The sequence below is a fragment of the Lipophrys pholis genome, assembly GCF_963383615.2.
Source record: "Lipophrys pholis genome assembly, chromosome: 14".
Classification (NCBI taxonomy): Eukaryota; Metazoa; Chordata; class Actinopteri; order Blenniiformes; family Blenniidae; genus Lipophrys; species Lipophrys pholis.
The window spans coordinates 17,705,921-17,715,706 of NC_137633.1; positions in this window are offsets into that span (position 1 = coordinate 17,705,921).

Here is a 9,786-nt window from a genome sequence, read left to right on the forward strand (position 1 = left end):
CTAACTGTGGTTGTGCTGCATTGTGCAGAAGAAGAAGAAACTGGAGGAGTTTTGGTTCAGAAACAGTCCTGGCAGTGTCCTGGTTCTCCCACGCACATCCAAGGAGCTGGTCGCTTGAGATCTGTGATGAAACTTTGTCCTGTGCAATCCAGGAGGCCTGTGAAATCCTTCCCTTTTTTTCTGTGGTTTGTTGTGGGAGTTCATTATGAGTTGTGGAGGTTTGTTTCAGTTGTGTGATATAATAACACAAATCGACAAGGATGGGATTTGAACCCATGCGTGCAGAGCACAATGGATTAGCAGTCCATCGCCTTAACCACTCGGCCACCTCGTCCTTTTTCACTGGTTGAAACAGCGCCTCCACATGGTGATATCAGAATAGATCTAATGTCATATCTAATCAAATCCAAATTGTTGGTGTTTGAGTTGTTGGTTGTCTGTGTCTCTCTTCAAGTGTCTCTCTGTGCTCTGGGCTCTGTTGAAGTTTAGATGAGGAAGAATTTTCTTTACAAACAAGTCTCAAATAAAAGATGACTGAAGAAAACCTGGCATAAAAAACCTCCGCAATCAGGTGTATTTTCACAAGCATCAACGGGCCAGTGGCGCAATGGATAACGCGTCTGACTACGGATCAGAAGACTCTAGGTTCAACTCCTGGCTGGCTCGTAGCTTTTAAGCAAAAGTCAATACAAACACAACATTCTTTCAGGTTTCAAGTGAATTAAATCCACTGTTTGGAACCAAAGAGCCATAACCCAAAGGTTGACTTCATTTCCACAGTTAGGAAACCTGGACATGAGCCTCTGTCCTCTAAAGTCCATCAGTGTGAATACAAGTCAGTTGTTCTGGAGAAGTCAGGCGCATTGCTGTAAAGCTGAGCTCATCATCGATTGGTAGTTCAGCTCCATGTAGTTTTCTGTCATTTCTTCTGTGAGGCTCTGACATATCGATGTAATCATTCCTGATGAGTTTCTTATGTTTTTACGAGGTATATTTCATTTGTCTGATTTGTTGAATATGATAACAAGGAGTTGACAAGGATAGGATTTGAAACAGCTCTGCCACGGGCTGATAACAGAACAGATATACTCTCATATCAATTCAAGTCTCAGAAAGCCATTTTGAATATTTCATATAAATCAATGAAGTCCTGTCAAGCTCAGTTCTGGTCACTCATCTAGAATTATTCTTTTTAATGAATTTGTTTAAATTTTTTACGTTAGTTGTTCTTATTTATTTCTTGCTTCCTTCCTTTCATCAAGTTGAGTTATGAATGTCAGTGGTGACCTCAGGTTACAACTGCTTTCAATACTATTGAATTCGCGTTCACATTTGTTTGGAAAGTCGCATCTGAAAATAAGTTGGACCTCAACTGCAGGAACAAACTCAGTTTGGCACCTTCAAAAGGATTGCAATATGCATCACATCTGATACTACCAAGGTCCATGAGACAATAAATGGTGGTGTGGTGGTCAGTGTTCCTGCCTCTAACCAAGAGTGTCATGACTTTGAATCCTGGCCGACAGTGGTCACAGGAGGATCCAGCTTCAGTGCAGTCTGGGGGTCATCCTCATAGTGCTTCCAGGCTTCTCCAGGTGAGACAAGGCTTGATGTTGGAGTACGATGATGGTGTTTTCTACCCCAGTACAAGGTAGGCAAACTGGAGTGAGTCCATTTAAGGTGGAACCATCGTGCGGAAAATGGCGAGGGCCCTCTGCTTCAGGATCGCTTGAGATCTGTGATGAAACTTTGCCCTGTGCGATCCAGTAGGCCTGTGAAATCCTTGCCTTGTTTTCTGTCGTGGGAGTTCATTATGAGTTGTGGAGGTTTGTTTCAGTTGTGTGATATAATAACACAAATCGACGAGGATGGGATTTGAACCCATGCGTGCAGAGCACAATGGATTAGCAGTCCATCGCCTTAACCACTCGGCCACCTCGTCCTTTTTCACTGGTTGAAACAGCGCCTCCACATGGTGATATCAGAATAGATCTAATGTCATATCTAATCAAATCCAAATTGTTGGTGTTTGAGTTGTTGGTTGTCTGTGTCTCTCTTCAAGTGTCTCTCTGTGCTCTGGGCTCTGTTGTACGATGTACGATGATGGTGTTTTCTACCCCAATACAAGGTAGGTAAACTGGAGTGAGTCCATTTAAGGTGGAACCATCGTGCGGAAAATGGTGAGGGCCCTCCGCTTCAGGATCTTCATTAGGTGGGGTATTAAAGCCAGCGGTCTGTAGCTGCTGATGTCCTAAGGTACAGGTACCAAGCAGGGTGTGTTCCACATCTGTGGCACCCTCCACAGCTCCAGGCTCAAGTTGAAGAGGTGCACCAATGGGGCTTTTCCACCGGAAAGAACCAGGTGCTAGTTTGGAGCCAGGGCCAGACTTGGCACCAGTTCTTTGTCTTTCCACTGCCAAAGCCCTGGCCAAACAGGGGCTAAACTGGTGCTACGCTGGCCCCACTTCGTTGCTGGGCCAAAGAGGAGCTAGACCGGGACCCAACGCGTCATCAGCTGGGGGCGGAGTTATCTCTGGAGTTGTCACTCCCTAAAAGGCGGAAGCGAGGCTGTACCGGCTTTCTGAAAACTACAGCGAACACGGAGCGCCAGAGTGGTTATAGAGAAAAAAAATACGCGTGGAAATGATATATTAAGTCATTCCCTGAAGTTAATAATACGAGGGAACGGGATTATTTAATTCGCGTTCGCGGAACCGCGGCTCTCGAGAGCGCTGCCGTGCTCCTCTGCTGTCAGTCAGCTACGTCGGCTATAATTTAGAAGCAGTTTTCCTCTGTCGCTTATTTTTCACACTTTTCATGGTAACATTATTTTAACTAACGTCATGTTCAGGTCTTATTTCACGTTCTGACCGTCGGCTGAGGCAATGCAGCCGCTGCGCAATGGTGTACGGCTTCATTGCGCTCCGCTCCGAAACGCTCCGATATTATTTTATAACCACAGAACTTCTTTAGAATTAATACTTTTGGTTCATCAGCAACTACAAAACAAACTACATACCACTGTAAATGAAAGCTTGGATTTTATAGGCATAAAATGAGCCTTTTAACGGCGCTTCATGTGAAAGAGCTTTAATCAGTGTTTAAGGAGGTTGCCATTGGAAAGAGTTTTTAGAGCTTCGTTCAATCACAGTAAACCTTCATTCCTCTCTGATGTTGAAGCATTTGATTCAGACACACCCAGAAATAAAGGGAATGGAGCAGAAATGCTCAATGTAATGCCCAAATGTTGAAAAATAAGCCCCAAACTCATACACACGTTATTTTTTCCCCGTCAATGACCACTCCGGGGCTCCGGACTAAGGCAAGACGGATGCAAAAAAATACCAATAGAGACAAGAAGAGACGTAATGTTTTCTTTCTCTTTGGTGCATTTGAGGTTCAGGCCAAACTAGATGGAGCGACCCGGACTAAACCGATGAATACAGTCCGTCTCCTTGTACCTGGATGAGCGCTGTCAGCGCGAAATTGTTGAAATCAGTGACGTATCACATTTTGGAGTGACGCAATGACGTGGCTCTCACTTGGCTCCGGTAACGGTGGAAAAAGAACCGGTTCTTTGGTGGTGCTCATTTAAGAACTGGCTCTGGCACTGGCCCCGAACTAGCTCCTGATTCTTTTTGGTGGAAAAGCCCTACAAAACCCCAAACAGCTGGTCTGCACTGGACTTTAGGAGCCTGGAGCTGATGCAATCTGGATCCACACCCTCCCTCACTTTAATCCCCCTCAGTTGGTTCCTACCCTTGATAGTTAATAGGCACACGTCAGAGCAGGGGGCTATGTGCTGCTGGGGGTGGGTGGAGGAGTAGGACTGAAGTGATGCACATTGGGGATTGGCTGTGAGTCGAGTGCTAAAGTTATAAACTCAATCACAAGTGACTGAATCAACACATCTTCATCAAAGTTAAACAGTTCTGTGCATAGGCCAACCAATTTAACTATCTAATACACAGAAGTTACCACGTTTCCTGAGTGACTGAAGGAGTCGTCGATTTATTCTCCTGGCTGGGGGAAAGCTGGTGGTTCCTTGGTTTTGCAGTTAGCATCTCTATGCTAACTGTGGTTGTGCTGCATTGTGCAGAAGAAGAAGAAACTGGAGGAGTTTTGGTTCAGAAACAGTCCTGGCAGTGGTTCTCCCACGCACATCCAAGGAGCTGGTCGCTTGAGATCTGTGATGAAACTTTGTCCTGTGCGATCCAGGAGGCCTGTGAAATCCTTGCCTTGTTTTCTGTCGTGGGAGTTCATTATGAGTTGTGGAGGTTTGTTTCAGTTGTGTGATATAATAACACAAATCGACGAGGATGGGATTTGAACCCATGCGTGCAGAGCACAACGGATTAGCAGTCCATTGCCTTAACCACTCGGCCACCTCGTCCTTTTTCACTGGTTGAAACAGCGCCTCCACATGGTGATATCAGAATAGATCTAATGTCATATCTAATCAAATCCAAATTGTTGGTGTTTGAGTTGTTGGTTGTCTGTGTCTCTCTTCAAGTGTCTCTCTGTGCTCTGGGCTCTGTTGAAGTTTAGATGAGGAAGAATTTTCTTTACAAACAAGTCTCAAATAAAAGATGACTGAAGAAAACCTCCTGGCATAAAAAACCTCCACAATGAGGTGTATTTTCACAAGCATCAATGGGCCAGTGGCGCAATGGATAACGCGTCTGACTACGGATCAGAAGACTCTAGGTTCGACTCCTGGCTGGCTCGTAGCTTTTAAGCAAAAGCCAATACAAACACAACATTCTTTCAGGTTTCAAGTGAATTAAATCCACTGTTTGGAACCAAAGAGCCATAACCCAAAGGTTGACTTCATTTCCACAGTTAGGAAACCTGGACATGAGCCTCTGTCCTCTAAAGTCCATCAGTGTGAATACAAGTCAGTTGTTCTGGAGAAGTCAGGCGCATTGCTGTAAAGCTGAGCTCATCATCGATTGGTAGTTCAGCTCGATGTTCCTGCCTCTAACCAAGAGTGTCATGACTTTGAATCCTGGCTGACAGTGGTCACAGGTGGATCCAGCTTCAGTGCAGTCTGGGGGTCATCCTCATAGTGCTTCCAGGCTTCTCCAGGTGAGACAAGGCTTGATGTTGGAGTACGATGATGGTGTTTTCTACCCCAGTACAAGGTAGGTAAACTGGAGTGAGTCCATTTAAGGTGGAACCATCGTGCGGAAAATGGCGAGGGCCCTCTGCTTCAGGATCTTCATTAGGTGGGGTATTAAAGCCAGCGGTCTGTAGCTGCTGATGTCCTTGGGTACAGGTACCAAGCAGGGTGTGTTCCACAGCTGTGGCACCCTCCCCAGCTCCAGGCTCAAGTTGAAGAGGTGCACCAAGACCCCATACAGCTGGTCTGCACTGGACTTTAGGAGCCTGGAGCTGATGCAATCTGGATCCACACCCTCCCTCACTTTAATCCCCCTCAGTTGGTTCCTACCCTTGATAGTTAATAGGCACACGTCAGAGCAGGGGGCTATGTGCTGCTGGGGGTGGGTGGAGGAGTAGGACTGAAGTGATGCACATTGGGGATTGGCTGTGAGTCGAGTGCTGAAGTTATGAACTCAATCACAAGTAACTGAATCAACACATCTTCATCAAAGTTAAACAGTTCTGTGCATAGCCAACCAATTTAACTATCTAATACACAGAAGTTACCACGTTTCCTGAGTGACTGAAGGAGTCGTTGATTTATTCTCCTGGCTGGGGGAAAGCTGGTGGTTCCTTGGTTTTGCAGTTAGCATCTCCATGCTAACTGTGGTTGTGCTGCATTGTGCAGAAGAAGAAGAAACTGGAGGAGTTTTGGTTCAGAAACAGTCCTGGCAGTGTCCTGGTTCTCCCACGCACATCCAAGGAGCTGGTCGCTTGAGATCTGTGATGAAACTTTGTCCTGTGCGATCCAGGAGGCCTGTGAAATCCTTCCCTTTTTTTCTGTGGTTTGTTGTGGGAGTTCATTATGAGTTGTGGAGGTTTGTTTCAGTTGTGTGATATAATAACACAAATTGACGAGGATGGGATTTGAACCCATGCGTGCAGAGCACAATGGATTAGCAGTCCATCGCCTTAACCACTCGGCCACCTCGTCCTTTTTCACTGGTTGAAACAGCGCCTCCACATGGTGATATCAGAATAGATATAATGTCATTTCTATTCAAATCAAACTTGTTGGTGTTTTTCCAAAAGTTTAGCTTTTGGAAAAAACTACTACAGATGAAAACAGAACATTTTGATCAGAGATGGAGAATGGTTGGAAAATACCTGACAAGGTTAAAAACCTGGGCTGGTAAGTTTGAACTTTAAGTTGGTGAAACGGGCCCCGAAAGAAGAGAAACTTCCTATTTTTGATTATTCATTCATTCATTTTTTTATGAATGAATGAACGTTTTAAGCACATTTCAAGCAAATGTGTTATTTTTAGAGCACGATCATTGTTTTCTGAGCAATTAATTGAAAAAAACAACCAATCAAGCCAATAAGAAACACATCAGAAGTTCAGGAGTGACCGACCACGTGTGCCTTTGAGAAACGAGGCGGATTCCCTGAGTGCAGCTGCGTCTGCAGCGGCAGAGAGAGCACTTTAAATGTTGGCAGGATGACGGCATGAAGCAGATCAACAGAGCAGCAAAGTGCACTGAACAGAAACCTTCAGCAACAAGCACATCCTCCTGTAGCTTCATTAAATCTGCTGCTTCTTTTCCAGCGATTCGCCGCTCCGGTAAAAACTTCACCGCCATCGCTGAAAAGATCAGAACCAAATCACCGAATCAGGTGAGGCTCCCCCCATCTTCATTGTCCTCAGATCTATTATTGTGACCTCAGTGTCCATCCAGCAGTTTGTTTCTGTGAGCCGCCTCACTTGTCTCTTTAACCTCCCCCTTGCCCCCCCTTTGCTGTCTGCTCAGGTCCGTTCCTTCTTCACGCGCTACCGCCGCCGCTTCAACCTGGACGAGGTGCTGAGGGAGTGGGCCACTGAGCGGGTGGCCGGAGAGACCATCGGAGGTTTTTTTTTTTTTAAATTCATTTTTTCTCTTGTTTACAAACCAAAAACACATAAACTTCTGAACTTCTTCATATTTCTGTTTTGTGTGCTGTGAATCTAACACCGCCCTTCTCTTACAACTGGGGCTGGGGAGCTGAAACCCCCCAAAAATAACTGTTTTACACAGCTCCTTGCGTGTTCTGCTGCTCTGTAACTCCAGAGTAGCCAGTTTTGCAATGTGGTGTAGCCTCACTTTGTGGAATACCCACTTGGTGAGACACCACAGCGGATCATCGGCCGGCAGCAAAAAGCCCTGGAACTGTCCTGCAGTGGGATTGTTATCCCGGCCTCCTAAAAATCAAAAACATTTACGCACTTTACAGAGATGCTTATTGAGGACAGTCAGTCATGACTGATAAATCTTCTCAGGGTAAGTCAGGAGACTATAAAACAGTTGTCCCCAAAGATCTAACCCACGGACGTGAAAATTCTACCTGAAGCCCTGACAGAATTGAAGAAAAGCTCCAGGTGATCCAGACTGAAGAGGTATGTGCAGACATAACGCTGAACTTGGAGCAGACCAGGATTCATCATCAGCATTGTGTACATGTTGATGCCAAAGCCCATGACTGACAGATACCCTCAAAATGATCATGGTAAAACAAGACACCTCAACAGCACCCAGTAATGTTCATGATTCTAAGACCTTAACTGAGTTTATTACAATTATTCACAACATGTAACACAATACATAGTGACAGAGATAGAGGCAGCAATCTACGTTTTGCTCCAACAAAGTCTCTGAAATGATTTTAGTGCAATACTACTACTACTACTACTAATTGCTGGGTGCTTCTTTGGAGTGTAAATCAGTTTCAGGATTAGCGTCCTTAAAATAAATGATTGACGTCCAGGACGCTAAAGCAAGTAGAAATGATATTAATACTGATGTTGGAGAGCTTGAAAACAAGAACATGCAATATATAGCATTTGACAACTCCATGACCTGCATACACAGACAAACATCATAAACTAGAATAAAGAGTTTAATACAAGATATGCTGCTTAAAGCAGAAGTGTGTGTGTGTGTGTGTGTGTGTGTGTGTGTGTGTGTGTGTGTGTGTGTGTGTGTGTGTGTGTGTGTGTGTGTGTGTGTGTGTGTGTGTGTGTGTGTGTGTGTGTGTGTGTGTGTGTGTGTGTGTGTGTGTGTCTGAGAACCTTCAAGCTTACAACTTAATGATGCGAGTATTTCTATTTCAAACATCATAATGGTCCTAGACTAGTAACATCTCTCCTGTTCACTGCCACTCATATTAAACACAATCACACTTAAGTTCTACTGCTCTCCAGCCAGTCCAGGCCTTATCGGGAACCAGAGGCTCACAACCCCTAATGATTTTATTTTAGGAGCTTCCCATCAGCATTCTACTCCCGTGTAACCCAAAAACATGTCAAGATGTCATCTCGGAGAGAATTATGTGATGTCCCAACATGACAAAAAACGCTGAATCTCCATATTACAGGGTTGTTAACTCGAAGCCTCTATTGTTGTTATTGTCCGTCTACTTGTGCCTGTGCAGAACTCTTTACTGCAGCCATGGTGTGCATGCGCAGTAGCAGCCTTTCAGAAATATGAAAGTTTTCCGTTTTAACTCTGAATCATCGTCGTGTAAATGGGGCCATAGATTGCTCAACACTGCCATCTAATGTACAACAATAACAATGACATCTGCTTCTTCAAACTGTAATCTAAAAGGTGTTGAATAAATCAGTACATCTACCTCACTGTAGGGGCAGTGCTGAGCACACACTCTCTCTCTCTGTTTCTCTCTCTCTCTCTTTTTATTTATTTATTTTTAAATTTCAAAGTTCAGGACTTTAAAGTGTTCAGAGTGATTTATTTTATTCATATGGGAACACTTTTATCTTCCCAGTGCAACATAACGACGTTGGCACAGGAGTGGTGAACCGGACAAACACCGTCTCCCGGCTTGGTGGGTTAGGGTTAGGGGTTTGCTGGAAAAACGTCAAACACGCTAACACACATAAGATGGCGTCACGTCGTACCGAACCTGTACCAACCTGTGACCTTCACACCGCGGTAGGTACCAAACCCTGCCTTGAGTACCATTACCATGGTCAAAGAAACAACTAAAATGGGGGGGGGAGATGCTAAAACCACAAGAAATGGGGACGAAACCTGCTCAAACAGCTAAAAAAAAAGGGAGAAAAGCTTAAAAAACATTGCTTGAAAAACACAAAAAACTAAATGCAAACAGCTAAATTGACAAAATTGACTAAAAACCTCTAAAATAGGGTTCAAAAACAGCTGAAAATGTAATAAAAATATTTACCATTCAAATATATAATTGAAACCTCACCAATGCAACATGAGGCGCAGTTTATGTTCATATATCAAAAACTATATTTGAAAATTTAAGAGCCGCGTTCGCCTCATTTTAAAGGTTAAACGTGTTTTACGGAGATTAATCTGCTGGAATCTGTGTTTGTCAGACATTTTGAACAAAACTAGTTGTAAGTGTAATGGATACCAATTCAAATCAAATTATGACAGTTGCAGAATATATACAACAAACACCTTAATTTAAAAAAAGGCTCTAGCAAGCACAATATATATATATTTTTTTCTATGTAAAGTTTTTCTGTATTTCTTTAATTTCTTTGTAAAGCACTGTGAATTGCCCTGTGTTTGAATGGTGCTCTATAAATAAATTTGCCCTGCCTTGCCCCTTTGACAACCCCTGTGTTACCAACACCTGTTAGAACTTAAGGTA